We start from the raw sequence: 16,140 nt of genomic DNA, 5'->3' as shown, positions 1-16,140 counted from the left end.
TTTCTGATCTACCACTTTCTCTTTACATTCTGCAATTAAATTCATGCAATCACCCCGATCCCTTTTTAATTTCAGCAATTTAGCTTCTCGCTCTTTAATTCATGCAATTTTACATTCCGCAATTCTCATCTAAATCTTGATTCCGCTCAACTAGAACACACTTCTAATCCGAATTGCTCAATCAACCAATCCTTGTGGGATTCGACCTTACTCTATTGTGAGTTTTTACTTGACGATAACCGGTGCACTTGCCGGAAGGAATTTTTGCCGATCGTGCAATTTCCTAAAATCGTAGTTATCAAGTTTATGGCGCTGTTGCCGGGGATTGGCTTTCGATTGACAATTCTCAAATTGGAAGTTAACTAGATTGAGCATTTTTCTTGTTTTGTTAATTCAGTTCAAGTTACTTGTTGAATTTTAATTTCTGCACTCTGTTACTTGCTTTCTTTCTTTATGCCTTTAAATTCAAGCAACTAACTCACTGACTCACTAACTATTTGAATTAATTCCTCAACTGCTCTAACCATACTCTTCCATTAACCAAGAGTATTTCACTTGTTTGTTGCCTGTGCTGTGTTCTTGTATGACAGGTAGGAGAGGAGAGACAACAACTCCTCCATATACCGAACCAGAGAGGACCCTTCATAAACTTAGAAGGGAAGCAAGAGGGAAGAGAGTACTGGGAGAAGAAGAATCTGAAGGAGAATCTGAGGACAATTTTGAGGAAGCTCTAGATCTCAACATGGATAGAGAAGTTCACAACCATGAGAGAGCTGATGGAAACAATGCCATTCCCGAGAGGAGGGTTCTTGGTTCATACATAAACCCAACCTCTGGGAATTGTGGTAGCAGCATTCAGAAACCACCCATTCAGGCCAACAATTTTGAACTCAAACCACAGCTAATATCACTGGTGGAGGATCATTGTTCATTTGGTGGTAGTGTTAATGAAGATCCAAACCAACATCTCACAAAATTCCTGAGAATTTGCGACACTGTGAAGTCCAATGGAGTTCAGGAAGATGCCTACAAACTGCTCTTGTTCCCATTTTCACTTAGGGACAAGGCAGCTAAGTAGCTGGAATCATTTCCAAGGGGGAGCCTAACAACCTGGGATGAGGTGGAAAGCAAGTTTCTGGCACGTTTCTACCCCCACAAAAGGTCAATAGGCTTCGATCTGAGGTTCAGACTTTTAGACAACAAGAGGGTGAAACTCTCTACGAGGCATAGGAGAGATTCAAGGATTTGACAAGGAAATGCCCACTAGACATGTTCCATGACTGGGTGCAATTGCATATTTTCTATGATGGACTTTCTTATGAATCAAGGAAGGCTGTAGACCATTCATCAGGAGGTTCATTGAACAGGAAAAAGACTGTGGAAGAAGCCATCGAAGTGATTGAGACAGTGGCTGAGAATGAGTACTACTATGCTTCAGAGAGACACAACACTAAGGGAGTCATGGAGCTGAACCATGTTGATACAATTTTAGCCCAAATCAAGGTGTTTGCCAAGCAACTAGCAGAGCTCACCAGGAACTTAAAAACAAATCAAGTGGCTGCAATACACACACAAGATCAAGAGGAAGTAAGCACTGAAGGATGTGATTGGGAAGAGGCCAACTATGTGGGAAATCAACAAAGGCAACCATATGATCCACATTCCAACACTTACAACCCAGGGTGGAAAAACCACCCAAACTTTGGGTGGGGAAACAAGCAAACCCAACCACAAAACCACAAACCTTACAACCCCAACCAACATAACAATCCCACATACCAAAACTCCAACCAAAGATCATACCAAGCCACACAAAACACTTACTCCCAACCACCATATCATGGCCAAAATAATCAACCTGCCCAACCTAATCCGAACCAACAATTTCAAGATCAATTAAACAGGATAGAAGGAATGCTTGCAACCATGGGTCAAGACATAACCGAATTGAAAGCCTTTAAGGAAGAAGTAAATTCTAACTTGCAAAACCAAGGAGCTGCCATCCAGAAGCTAGAAAATCAAATTGGGTATTTGTCTAAGCAAACCCCTGGGCCAAGCGTTTCTCATGCTGCCAAGGCTATTGCAAGGGAAGAATGTAAGGCCATAACCCTCAGACGTGGAAAGAAGCTAAAGGAGATCTCAAAGGAAACCACAGAGTATGAAGCAAAGGAAAATGTGAGAGACAAGGAACAGGGACAATCTTTTACACCGTCTGCAACAAAAGAAAAAGAAAAAGAGGTCCTGAAGCCTTATACACCCAAAGCACCATATCCTCAACGTTTGATGAAAAGTGAAAAGGATGGCCAATTCTCCAGATTCTTGGAGATTTTCAAGAAGCTTCAAATCAACATTCCGTTTGCTGAGGCAATAGAGCAAATGCCACTCTATGCAAAATTCTTAAAGGAATTAATGACCAAGAAGAGAAGCTGGAGAAATGAGGAAACTGTGTTGTTGACTGAAGAATGCAGTGCCATCATTCAACACAAATTGCCTCAGAAATTAAAGGATCCAGGCAGTTTCCAAATCCCCTGCATCATAGGAGAAGTCATGGTGGAGAAAGCCTTGTGTGACTTAGGGGCCAGTATCAATTTGATGTCTCTAACAATGATGAGAAGAATGAAGATTGAGGAAGCCAAACCAACAAGAATGGCCCTCCAATTGGCAGATCGAACTTTTAAATTCCCTCATGGGATAGTTGAGGATTTGTTGGTGAAAGTGGGAGATTTTATATTTCCTGCCGATTTTGTGGTGTTAGATATGGAGGAAGAAGCCAAAGCTTCGATAATCCTGGGAAGACCCTTCCTGGCTACTGCTGGAGCCATCATAGATGTCCAAAAGGGTGAACTCACTCTTAGACTACATGATGAGCAATTGGTGTTTAACGTATTCAAGGCAATGAGCTATCCATCAGAATCACTAAAGGAATGCATGAGGGTGGATGTAGTGGACATTGCAGTACAAGAAACCTTTGAGGAAACAACAAAGGAAGTGGCAGAGGAGGAGTTCACCAAGGATATTGAAGTTAGTGACATCAAGGCTGCTGAAACAACCATGCCAAGCATGCCTGAGAGAGTGAAAGAAGAGAAGGAAGCACCAAAACCTGAGCTCAAAGCATTGCCCCCTAATCTCAAGTATGCATACTTGGATAGTGATGAGAGCCATCCTGTTATCATTAGCTCTGCCCTGAGCCAAGAACAGGAAGAAGAATTGATCAAGGTGCTACAAACTCATCAAGATGCCATTGGATGGACCCTAGCTGATTTGAAGGGGATAAGTTCATCCATATGCATGCATAAAATCTTGTTAGAAGAGGATGCTAGACCCTCCATTCAAGCTCAGAGAAGATTGAATCCCGTCATGAAAGAAGTGGTACAAAAGGAGGTCATGAAGTTATGGCAGGCAGGGGTAATCTACCCCATTTCTAATAGCCCATGGGTTAGTCCCATCCATGTAGTTCCCAAGAAAGGTGGCATAACTGTGGTGCCAAATGAGAGGAACGAACTCATTCCCACAAGAACTGTCACTGGGTGGAGGATGTGCATAGACTACAGGAAGCTCAATGAAGCCACCAGAAAAGATCATTTCCCACTCCCATTCATGGATCAGATGCTTGAAAGGCTTGCAGGACATGCTTACTATTGCTTTCTGGATGGATACTCAGGCTATAATCAGATAGTAGTTGATCCAAGAGATCAAGAGAAAACATCATTTGTTTGTCCATATGGAGTTTTTGCTTATAGACGCATGCCCTTTGGATTGTGCAATGCACCCGCCACTTTCCAAAGATGCATGCTGTCCATCTTTTCGGACATGATTGAAAAATTTATTGAGGTTTTCATGGATGATTTTTCTGTGTTTGGAGATTCCTTTCCTAGCTGCCTACACCACCTTACCTTGGTGCTTAAGAGATGCCAAGAGACCAACCTAGTATTAAACTGGGAAAAGTGTCATTTCATGGTCACAGAAGGAATAGTCCTTGGCCACAAAATCTCTAATAGAGGCATTGAGGTGGACAGAGCTAAGGTGGAACTCATTGAAAAACTACCTCCACCAAGTAATGTCAAGGCAGTTAGGAGTTTTTTGGGACACGCTGGCTTTTACAGAAGGTTTATTAGAGACTTTTCTAAAATAGCCAAACCTTTGAGTAACTTGCTTGTCTCTGATACACCCTTTGTATTTGATAAAAATTGCATGCTAGCCTATGAACTTTTGAAGCAAAAACTTTCCTCGGCACCTATCATTGCCCCACCTGATTGGAACTTACCTTTCGAACTGATGTGTGATGCATCAGACCTTGCTATTGGGGCAGTGTTAGGACAAAGGAAAGACAATTTGGTACATGTGATTTATTATGCCAGTAAAGTCTTGAATGATAACCAAAGGAATTACACAACCACTGAAAAAGAACTCTTGGCAATAGTCTTTGCATTTGACAAATTTAGATCCTATCTCATTGGATCTAAAGTCATTGTCTTCACTGATCATTCAGCTTTAAAATACTTACTTGCTAAACAAGAATCCAAACCAAGACTTATTAGATGGGTTCTTTTGTTGCAGGAATTTGACATTGAAATCAAAGACAAGAAGGGTGTAGAGAACAAGGTGGCAGACCATTTATCAAGGATACCATGTGAAGAAGGAAGCACACAAAGCACACATATAAATGAGTGCTTTCCTGATGAACAACTCATGGTAATTCACAAAGCACCCTGGTTTGCAGACATAGCAAACTTCAAGGCCACTGGGAGTTTGCCGTTGGAATTTAACAAGCATCAAAGGAAGAAATTGGTAAATGATGCCAAATACTTCATCTGGGACGAACCATACTTGTTCAAAAAATGTTCGGATGGCATACTTAGAAGATGCATATCAGAGGAAGAAGGAAGGGAAGTCTTATGGGACTGCCATGGCTCCACTTATGGAGGACATTTTGCAGGAGAAAGAACAGCAGCTAAGGTGTTGCAGTGTGGTTTTTATTGGCCCACTATCTTCAAAGATGCAAAGGAACTAGTGAAGCACTGCCATGAATGTCAGAAAGCGGGGAACCTACCAAGAAGAAATGAAATGCCACAACAATTCATTCTGGAACTTGAATTGTTTGATGTATGGGGGATAGATTTCATGGGACCCTTTCCCACTTCATACTCAAATAATTACATTCTTGTGGCAGTAGACTATGTCTCCAAATGGGTTGAAGCAATAGCAACTCCAACCAATGATAATAAGGTAGTCATGAACTTCCTCAGAAAACACATTTTTTGCCGTTTTGGGGTTCCAAGAGCAATCATCAGTGATGGAGGAAGCCATTTCTGCAACAAACCATTAGAGGCATTGCTTCTAAAATATGGAGTCAAACACAAGGTAGCCACACCATACCATCCACAGACAAGTGGGCAAGCCGAAATATCTAATAGGGAGCTCTATTGTAATTCAATGAATCAATAATAGTTTTTATCTTCTTCTTCAATCTTTTCTCTTGAATTTTGTTAGAAAGCTTCTCGATCTAATTCCATTGGTTAGTTGTCTTGGAAAAGAGACTATCCATAATTGGAATCCTTCGGAACCTTGGGAAAGGAATGGAGGATTCATGCTAGAGAAGCTTTCTCACAGTGAATTGGATTGGGGTTTGGATGGATATTGTGACATGTAATCTTACCAAATTGTGGTTCATGAAACTGTGTGGTATAATCAGTGATCAAGCATCATCTCTTCTTATGAGCATTTAAACCAAGGGATTGGGAATTTGTTTGTTTTTAGAGAGAATTGGTGAGCCAAGGAATTGGGATCCAATCATATAAGATTGCCAAGCAAAATTCAATGAATGCATTGGTTGAGGAAGGGATAAAAATGTTTTGATTCGGAGATCTCAATATCTCCTGAAACCCAATGAATTCCCCATTTCTGATCTACCACTTTCTCTTTACATTCTGCAATTAAATTCATGCAATCACCCCGATCCCTTTTTAATTTCAGCAATTTAGCTTCTCGCTCTTTAATTCATGCAATTTTACATTCCGCAATTCTCATCTAAATCTTGATTCCGCTCAACTAGAACACACTTCTAATCCGAATTGCTCAATCAACCAATCCTTGTGGGATTCGACCTCACTCTATTGTGAGTTTTTACTTGACGATAACCGGTGCACTTGCCGGAAGGAATTTTTGCCGATCGTGCAATTTCCTAAAATCGTAGCTATCAGTATTCAAATTTTCGAAAACTTAGGGTCCTAGATCTAAAATTTTTAAGTTTTGTGTCTTTTACTTGTTTTTCTCTTTCTTCATTAAATTCAAAAAAATAAAAAAATATCCTTTCTATCTTTATTTTATTTTAAATTTTCGAGATTTTAAATAAAAATTCAATTTTAATCTTAAATTTTTATCTTATCTTATCTTAGTTTTCAAATTTCAAAATTCAAATCTTTGCAAATTCAAATCTTTTCAAAAATCACATCTTTTTCAAAATCTTATCTTATGTTTTTATCTTTCTTTAAAATTCAAAAATTTAAAATTCAAAATTCGAAAAAATATTATCTTATCTTAATTCAAAATTTAAATTTCAAATTTCAAATTTTAAAAATCAAACCTTTTCAAAAATCAAATCTTTTTCAAACCTTTATCTTATCTTGTTGACTTTTTCATATTTCAAATTTTAAATTCAAATCTTTTCTAATCTTCTATCTTATCTTGTTTTCAAATCTTTTCTTAATTAGTTACTTATCTTCTCTTTCTTCTTTTGCAAAACTTCCTAACTAATTCTTCTCTCTTCTAATTTTTGAAAATTCTCTTCTTCTTCTCTCTCTTCTATTTTCGAAATTCATAATTAAATTTTCAATTCTTTTTAATTAATTAACCTTTATTTTTGAATTACATAAATAAATAAAACAAAACCAAAAATATTTTTATTCATGTTTATCTCTCTACTTCTAATATTCGAATTCTTCTTCTCTTCTCTGTATCCTCATTCTTCTTTTTTCTTCACAACTCACAGGGAGTTCTCTATTCTTTGACATAAAGCTCTCATTCTTCTTCCTTGTTTTCATTTTCTTGTTTATGTATGCAAGAACACTGAAGTCACTATTGATCTAAAGGGGAATATACGAATTAGGAGACCTCTGGGTTCTTATTCATTTGACACCCCTATTGACTCAGATGACTTTAAGGTCAACCTAGACCAGATGCTGCAATTATGGCAAAAGTGCCAGTTTCATGGACACTCACAGAAAGATCCCAGTAAGTTCATCTCTAACTTCCTGTAGTTTTGTGACACTGTAGAGGCCAATGGAGTGGACCCTGAAGTCCCCAGACTAAAACTCTTTCCATTTGCTCTGAATGATCAAGCAAATGAATGGTGGCATGTTAAACGTAGCCGCACACTCTGCTGAGGTTTATAGTGCTCCTAGTGCTATGAGTGGTGACAACCCTCAAGGAGACAATCTCACCCATGACTGGTGGACACCTGAGAAGGTTAATATTCCTCTTACTAAGTTGTTTGAGGAAGTACACCCCTATAGGGCCCTCACAAAAAGCCTGATGCTCTCTGGGAAGGAGACCTTAAAAGAAGGTGAGACAGTAGCCTTCACCAAAGAGGCCAAACCTTAGGAGTCTGCTACTGAGGGACTAAAGGCAATCACGGACCAGAAGGATCCTGAGACTGCCATTAAGCACGACCCTACAAAAGATAAGGAACTTCAAGTTGATTCTTCTTGGGGCATGCAAGAGGAGCCTGTGATTACCATAGAGCTCGCCCTTACAGAGGTGAAAGACCCTCAAGAGCTACCTTTTTTAAGCGTGCAGAAAGAATCGGCAGATGAGCAGTTGGCTCATTTTCCAACAACCCTTAAGGAGCTGCAAGTCAATATCTCTGTTGCAAAGGTATTGGGAAAAAAGACCCCCTATACGGCATGTCTAAAAGACATTCCCTTTGAAAAGAAGGACCTAAGGGGAGATAAAATAGAGGTACTTATTGAGAAGTACAGTATCCTAATTCAGAATGAGCTGCCAAGGAAGATGCCAGATCTATGGAGCTTTCAGATCCTATGGACTACTGGAAAGCTCACTTTTGACAAAGCCCAGTATGATCTTGGCTTGAGTTTAAATCTGATACTTTCATCTATGATGAAGAAGCTAGAAATCTAAGAGGCACAAGAATTAAGGATTACCTTGCAGAAGGACTGGATGGTGTTCAAGGTTCTTGACCCTCCATTACCCCAAGGGAGGCACATGCATGAAAGATTCAGCATTCAAGCCTCCTCCCTTAGATGAAACCAATTCAATCCCTCCTAAGACCAAACGCAAGTTTGGTGTTGGATGTACACTATCCACAAAGGAGGAAGGCCCCAAAAGGAAGATGGTAATGTTCACTTATCTCATCATGGTATTCACTATGTGATGCGTAAGTATCTTCTCTATCTTTTCCTAGTGAATTTGCATTCAAATTGTTGAGTTCAATCAAGAATTAATTATCTTTTAGCCACTATGGATGCTACTTTGAGTCGTATGCAATTCTGTTTATTTCAAGCAGCATTCGGATGGAATTGATGGAGTTTCTATAGAAAAAGAAAAGAAAACGAATGATGCTGTCAACCCTGACCTTCCTACACTCTAACATGAATAAATCGAGTTAGAGATATCCAATTGACGTTATTTTAGTGGCATTGGAAAGCTAACTGATGCGTGAGCATCTTTCTTATCTTTTCCTAGTGAATTTGCACTTAAATTGTTGAGTTTAATCAAGAATTAATTATCTTTTAGCATCTTTTTGTTTATTTTAGGTAGCATTCAGCTGGATTTGATGGAGTTTCTGCAGCACAAGAATTAAAGGAGAAAACCAGCGAGGAGCGACGCGTACGCGTACCTGACGCGTGCACGTGATTTGGAGCTTTCCATGGCGATGCGTGCACGTGGATGACGCGTACGCGTGATTTGAAGATTTGCACAGCGACACGTGCGCGTGCCTGACGCGTACGCGTGACATGCAGAATAGACCATCGACACGTACGCGTGACATGCGCCATGTGCAGAAAATGCTGGGGGCGATTTTTGGGCTACTTTTGACCCAGTTTTCAGCCCGAAAAGCACAGATCAGAGGCTACAGAGTGAAGGAATCAAGTGGTCCCCATCCATCAATTGAAAACTTAATGATTGTTATAATTAATTCTGATTTAAATTTAAATTTGATTTTTAAATTAGGAAAAGATATTACTTAATTTTAGAAAATAGATTTTTCTAAAATTAATTAGGATTAGTTATAAAAAGGGGGATTCCATTAGGGAATTCTATACCAATTTACATTCCTCATTCCATGAGAAACTAAACCTCCACTGTTAAGGTTAGGAGCTCTGTCTATTGTATGGATTGATACTATTATTTTTCTATTTTAGTTCATGTTTTGATTTATATTTCAATAATTATTTTCGTTCTTTATTTTATGAAATTTGATGGAACGGAAGTATGACCCATGCTCTATTTGAGATCTTGTATAACTTGGAAAAGCTCTTTACTTGAACAACAGCTTGAAAACATATTATCCTTAATTTCTAATTGTTTGTATTTAACGGGATACGTGACATATAATCCCCTTATTTTTGGATAATTAGGATTCTTGTGGCATATAAACTGGAATTTGATCATCACCCTCTAATTGGAATTAATTGACCAAGGAATTGGCAGTTGATGAATTTTAGAGGAGACTAGGAAGGTCTAAGGAATTAGGGTCTAGTCATAAATAGTTTGCCATGAATTAAATCTTGCATGATTAAAACAGTTAATAAGAAAAGTCAATCAGGAAAATAGATAACTCTGAAGCCTTAACTATTTTCTCCATATATATTTCAAAACTTCTTTACTGCATGCCTTCTGATATTTGGAAGTCACTTTTTAAACCTTTTGAACATCTCAAAACCATTTTCTGCTTGCCTAACTAAGTAAATCATTTAACCAGTGTTGCTTAGTCCATTAATCCTTGTGGGATCGATCCTCACTAACCTGAGGTATTACTTGGTACGACCCGGTGCACTTGCGGTTAGTTTGTGGGTTAATAAATACCGCACCAAGTTTTTGGCATCATTGCCGGGGATTGACTGTGATTAACAACTATCGGTTGTTTGATTACTTAGATTAGGCGTTTTAGTTTTAATTTAATTTAAATTTTATTTAAAAAATTTTCGAAAAAAAATTTCTGTTCTGTCTTCTTTGCTTTCCTGTTTACCACATGGTACGTTTAATTCTGTTTGGTGTTTTGTGCTAAGGAAAAATAATGGAAAGAGATCACATGGGTTACTACTCACACCCGAGTAGTGATTCATATTATGGTGGATGGAGGAACTATCCAAATTTTGGTTGGCAAAGTCAAAACCAAAGAAACTTTAATGCTCCATGTTCTAACTATCAAGAGCCACCACCTCCTTATTCATACCAACAACCACCATCTCCATATTCATATCAAGAACCATCATCTTTCTATCCATATCAAGAACCGTCATCTTTTTACCCATACCAAGAGCCACCATCTCCTTATTCATCTCAAATACCATCAGATCTTGAGCTTCTCATGAAAGAATTCCTACATGATATAAAGACAAGTGTCAAAAATGTAGAGAAATATGTGCAGACGATGATCAAGAACCAGGAAGAGGAACAAGCAAATTCCTTTCCAAGAGATACAATGCAAGATCCTATGGAAGAAAGTGAGGAAACCAATCAAAGGAGTTTACACTCCAGTGAATTAGAGAACTTTCCACCCTCGCATATAGAAGAAGAGAAAGATGCACAACCTCCCATGCCCTTGGTAAGCAATGAAGAAGAGACTGAATTAGAAGAAAGCTACCAAGAGGAAGAGGTTGAAATTGAGGAAGCTTGCAAAGAGGTGGAAGAATTCAAAGAAGAACACAAGGGAATGGAGCTTGCAAGACCTCTCCAAAAGCCATTACCATCCAATACAACATTCAAGTGGGTAAAATTCCTATCCTTAACCCTTACTTTCCAACTTGAATATGGGCTACTAGAGACGGATGGTCAACTTAGAGCTCTTTGTGGCATTAAGAGTAAGAGGAAGATGGTTAGTGGTAAGAGTTGTCAAGCAAGGTTCAATATGGTTGCATACTCCAAATTGAAGTGCAAGGATTGGTGTAGAGTTCAGTTGAATGGGTCTAGAAGGTTTTTTGGATGTCTCTATGAGAATTCAGATTGCTTGCAACCCGGTGGGAACAATGGTGATCCACAAGAAGACGGGTGTAAAAGCAAGGTTTGGGACCCTGGAATTTATTCCCACGGTCAACACTCTTGGGGCCTTGTCACTTGCTTCAACTTGCTCGAAGGTGTTATGTGCCTAGCTCGGAATTCCGGTGGCCATTGGAATTACAAACATTGGTGGAGATTCCTGGATCAGTACAAGCACAAGCCACCATGACAAGGAGCTCAACACATGTCCAACTTAAGGACTTTAACAAAAAGTGCTTGGTGGGAGACAACCCACCGTGGTATGATCGCTCCTTTTCATTCTTAGTTGTTTTTCTTAGTAGTAGTTTTCTTACTTATTTGATTTTTATCGAGTTTTCACTATTTTTCTGATCATGCAGCTATTTTTGAACAAGAACCGAACACTTCAAAAAAAAGAGCACACGACGCGAAAGCGTCGCTAACGCGTACGCGTCATATGTGTGTGCCTGAAAATAAAAGTGAACAGAGAGTTACGTGAGAGTAGCGAAGGAAGTGTGCCTTGTGCACAAATTGGATCACGCGTACGCGTCTATGACGCGTGTGCATCAATTACAATTTTGGCACTCTACACGTACGCATCAAGCACGCGCACGCGTGGATGAGTAAAATCGGCGTAAAAGGTGTTTAACCAGAGAGTTATTCTGGTGTGGGGCTGGAACTATGCTAGACGCACAAACCCCACCACGCAGACGCGTCCTTGACGCGTTCGCGTCATTTTCCTATCCTGGCCGTCCATGCGTGCGCGTCTTCGACACGTACGCGTCACTTGAATTTCGCGCGATCCACGCATACGCGTGCCTCACGCAAACGCGTCGCATGCGACGCCCAATTGGACACCTCAGCGCCTGATTCAAATCATCCACCTCCCAAATCCTAATTCTCTCTTGTTCTTTTATCTTTTTATTCTTCTTTTATCATATAAATTGCTTTTATGTTTCTCTCTACCTGTAGTTTTTCTTTGCTTGAGGACAAGCAAACCTTTAAGTTTGGTGTTGACGCTTCGCTTATGGCTTTTCTGTCTAACACCAAAGGGAGAAGAATGTTCTTTATGAAGGAATGAGATGACCACCAGCATAATTGAGGTGGTTGAGTTCCTTTAATTCTATTTCTCCTCCGTTCTTATTGTGTTATTTTCTGTTTTCTGTTGCTTTGATTGCTTGCATGATCTTTAGTACTTTTAACCTAAAAACGATTGTCTCATGTATTACTCAATAAAGCTTGAATTCAAAAGAAAAAGAAGTGATGTATTGCATGAGAAATTGAGTTATATTTAAGAGTAGTATTATTTACTTAAATATGGTGGTATTTTTTGTGATTCTGAATGCATGACATGAACAGTGCATATTTGAATTTGAATCAAGGAATGTTGATGTACAAGGAACAGGAATTTAGAGAATTATTATGACTTCTCTGAAACAAACAAAAAAAATTAATCCTTGAAGCAAAAGAAACAGCAAAAGAAAAAGAAACTATAAAAGCAAGGTCCAAGGCTCTGAGCATTAATAACTAGGGAGGTCAGATATGATTAAAAGCTCAAAGAGTTGTTTCCCTAGTCATATGCTTGTGGTGTGATTGTGTCAAGTAATCCTTGAGATAGAACACTTAGAGTCGAGACCAAGTGCGTTTAACAGAGTATGCCAAAGGCTTTGAGCACCACTGTCTGGGAGTAATGATGAGCGGATAATTATACGCTTTTTGGTATTATTTTTATATAATTTTTAGTATGATTTAATTAGTTTTTAGTATATTTTTATTAGTTTTTAAGCAAAATTCACATTTCTGAACTTTACTATGAGTGTGTGTTTTTCTGTGATTTCAGGTATTTTCTGGCTGAAATTGAGGGACCTGAGCAAAAATCTGATCAGAGGCTGACAAAGGACTGCGGATGCTGTTGGATTCTGGCCTCCCTGCACTCGAAATAGAATTTTTGGAGCTACAAAAGTTCGAATGGCGCTTTCTCAATTGTGTTGGAAAGTAGACATCCACGGCTTTCCAGCAATATACAATAGTCCATACTTTGCCCGAGTTTATATGACGCAAACTGGCATTTAACGCCAGCTTTCTGCCTTATTCTAGCGTTAAACGCCAGAAACAAGTTGCAAAGCAAAGTTAAACACCAGAAACACGTTACAAACTGGCGTTCAACTCCAAAGAAGACCTCTACACGTGAAAGCTTCAATGCTCAGCCCAAGCACACACCAAGTGGGCCCAGAAGTGGATTTCTGCATCATTTACTCATTTCTGTAACCCTAGTAACTAGTTTAGTATAAATAGAACTTTTTATTATTGTATTATACATCTTTGGATTATCTTTTGATCCTTTGATCACATTTTGGAGGCTGGCCTCTCAGCCATTCCTGGACCTTCATCACTTATGTATTTTTAACGGTGGAGTTTCTACACACCATAGATTAAGGGTGTAGAGCTCTGCTGTTCCTTGAGTATTAACGCAATTACTACTGTTTTCTATTCAATTCATGCTTATTCTTATTCTAAGATATTCATTCACACTTCAACCTGATGAATGTGATTATCAGTGACACTCATCACCATTCTCACTTATGAACGCGTGCCTGACAAACATTTCCATTCTACCTGCGAAAGCTAGAGTCTGTATCTCTTGGATTCCTGGTCCACGACGCATGGTTGCCTCTCCTGACAATAGAGCTTTCCATTCCGTGATAACAGAGTCTTCGTGGTATAAGCTAGAATCCATTGGCAGCATTCTTGAGATCCAGAAAGTCTAAACCTTGTCTGTGGTATTCCGAGTAGGATTTGGAATGGGATGACTGTGACGAGCTTCAAACTCGCGACTGTAGGGCATGGTGACAAATGCAAAAGGATAGTAAATCCAATTCCTACACGATTCGAGAACCAACAGCTGATTAGCCATGCGAGAAACCGTAGAGGACCTTTTTCACTGAGAGGATGGGAAGTAGCCATTGACAACGGTGACGCCCTACATACAGCTTGCCATAGAAAGGAGTATGAAGGATTGGACAAAGGCAGTAGGAAAGCAGAGATTCAAGAGGGATAAAGCATCTCCATACACTTATCTGAAATTCCCACCAATGATTTACATAAGTACCTCTATCTTTATTTTACGTTTTATTTATATTTTAATTATCAAAACTCCATAACCATTTTAATCCGCCTGACTAAGATTTACAAGGTGACCATAGCTTGCTTCAAGCCGACAATCTCCGTGGGATCGACCCTTACTCACGTAAGGTTTATTACTTGGACGACCAAGTACACTTGCTGGTTAGTTGCGCGAAGTTGTGAAAAAAAGTGATATTACAATTGTGCGTACCGAGTTGTTAGCGCCATTGAGATCACAATTTTGTGCACCAAGTTTTTGGCACCATTGCCGGGGATTGTTCGAATTTGGACAACTGACGGTTCATCTTGTTGCTCAGATTAGGTAATTTTTATTTTCTTTTCAAAAAGTTTTCAAAAATCTTTCAAAAGTTTTTTATTTGTTTTTTTTTTTCCAAAAAGATATTTTCGAAAAAAAATCCAAAAAAATTCATAAAATCATAAAAACTCAAAAATATTTCATGGTTCTTGTTTGAATCTAGAGCCAAATTTTAAGTTTGGTGTCAATTGCATGATTTTAATTGTCTTGAAATTTTCGAAACACATGCATTGTGTTCTTGATGATCTTCAAGTCGTTCTTGATGAATTGCCTTGTTTGATCTTCATGATTTATTGATTTGCACTGCATGATGTTCTACATATGCATTCTTGCATTCATATGGCCCAAACATGAGAAAGTTCTAAGTTTGGTGTCCTCCATGTTTTCTTTCATTAAGAAAACTGAGTTCTTGATGTTCATCTTGATCTTAAAGATTGTTCTTTGTGTTCATCTTGACGTTCATAATGTTCTTGCATATATCTTGTGTTTTGATCCAAGAATTATATGTTTCGACTCATTTTGTTGTTTTCAAAATTGAAAACATATCTTCTTGAATAAAGGATTTAGCAAAATAAAGATCCAAGAACATAAAGCAGAGGAATACAGAGAAAAAGCTGGGTGTTCAAAACGTCCAGTGAAGAAGGAAAACTGGCATTTAAACACCAACCAGGGTACCTGGTTGGGCGTTTAAACGCCCAAACCATGCAACAATTGGGCGTTAAACGCCCAAAACATGCAGCTCCTGGGCATTTAACGCCCAAAATCAAATCTTTTTTCAAATCAAATATTTTCAATCATATCTTTTTCAATCATATCTTTCCAAACATATCTTTTTCAAAAATAAAATCTTTTCCTCATATTTTCAAAAATCTTGATTCAAAAATTTCAAGTTTGTTACTTTAGAGAGATTCAATATTTGAAATTTAGAATCATATCTTTTAGTTTCTTGTTAGTCAACTAATCAATTTTAATTTTAAAAAGCAAATCTTTTTAATTTCTTTTTCAAATCTTTTTAAAAATAAATTTTAATCATATCTTTTCAATCATATCTTTTTTTCAAATCATATCTTTTTCAAAATCAATTTCAAAATCTTTTTCTTACTTCTTATCGTTTTCAAATTTATTTCTTATCTTTTTCAAAACCACCTTTTCACTCTTAATTTTCGAAAAAAAATATATTATCCTTTTTTTTTAATCCCTTTTAATTAACTAATTATTTTAAATTTTAATTTTTGAAAATTTCTTCCCCTCTCTCATCTTTTTCTATTTAAATACTAAGATTCCTTGTGCATTGTCAATTCAAACTCCATCTCTCTTTGTGTGTTCGAATTCTTCGTTACCTACCTTATCCTTCCATTCTTGTTTTCCTCTGACACCTCAAGGAATCTCTATACTGTGACATAGAGGATTCCATATTTTCTTTGTTTTCTTCTCTTTCATATGAGCAGGAACAAAGATAAAGACATACTTGTTGAAGCTGATCCTGAACCTGAAAGGACTCTGAA

At 38.2% G+C, this 16,140-nt stretch overlaps 1 non-coding gene across 1 annotated transcript; it reads right to left on the bottom strand.

Annotated features, from left to right (window-relative positions):
- Window positions 1-1,167: 1,167 nt before the first annotated feature.
- Window positions 1,168-1,271, bottom strand: LOC112799131 (small nucleolar RNA R71). The gene has a single exon (XR_003200710.1). It is a non-coding gene; the product is annotated as a small nucleolar RNA R71 (small nucleolar RNA).
- Between the last annotated feature and the right edge of the window lie 14,869 nt (window positions 1,272-16,140).

This window comes from Arachis hypogaea, chromosome 4 (genome assembly GCF_003086295.3).
Source record: "Arachis hypogaea cultivar Tifrunner chromosome 4, arahy.Tifrunner.gnm2.J5K5, whole genome shotgun sequence".
NCBI classification, from domain to species: domain Eukaryota; kingdom Viridiplantae; phylum Streptophyta; class Magnoliopsida; order Fabales; family Fabaceae; genus Arachis; species Arachis hypogaea.
This window is presented reverse-complemented; position numbering and strand designations above follow the sequence as displayed.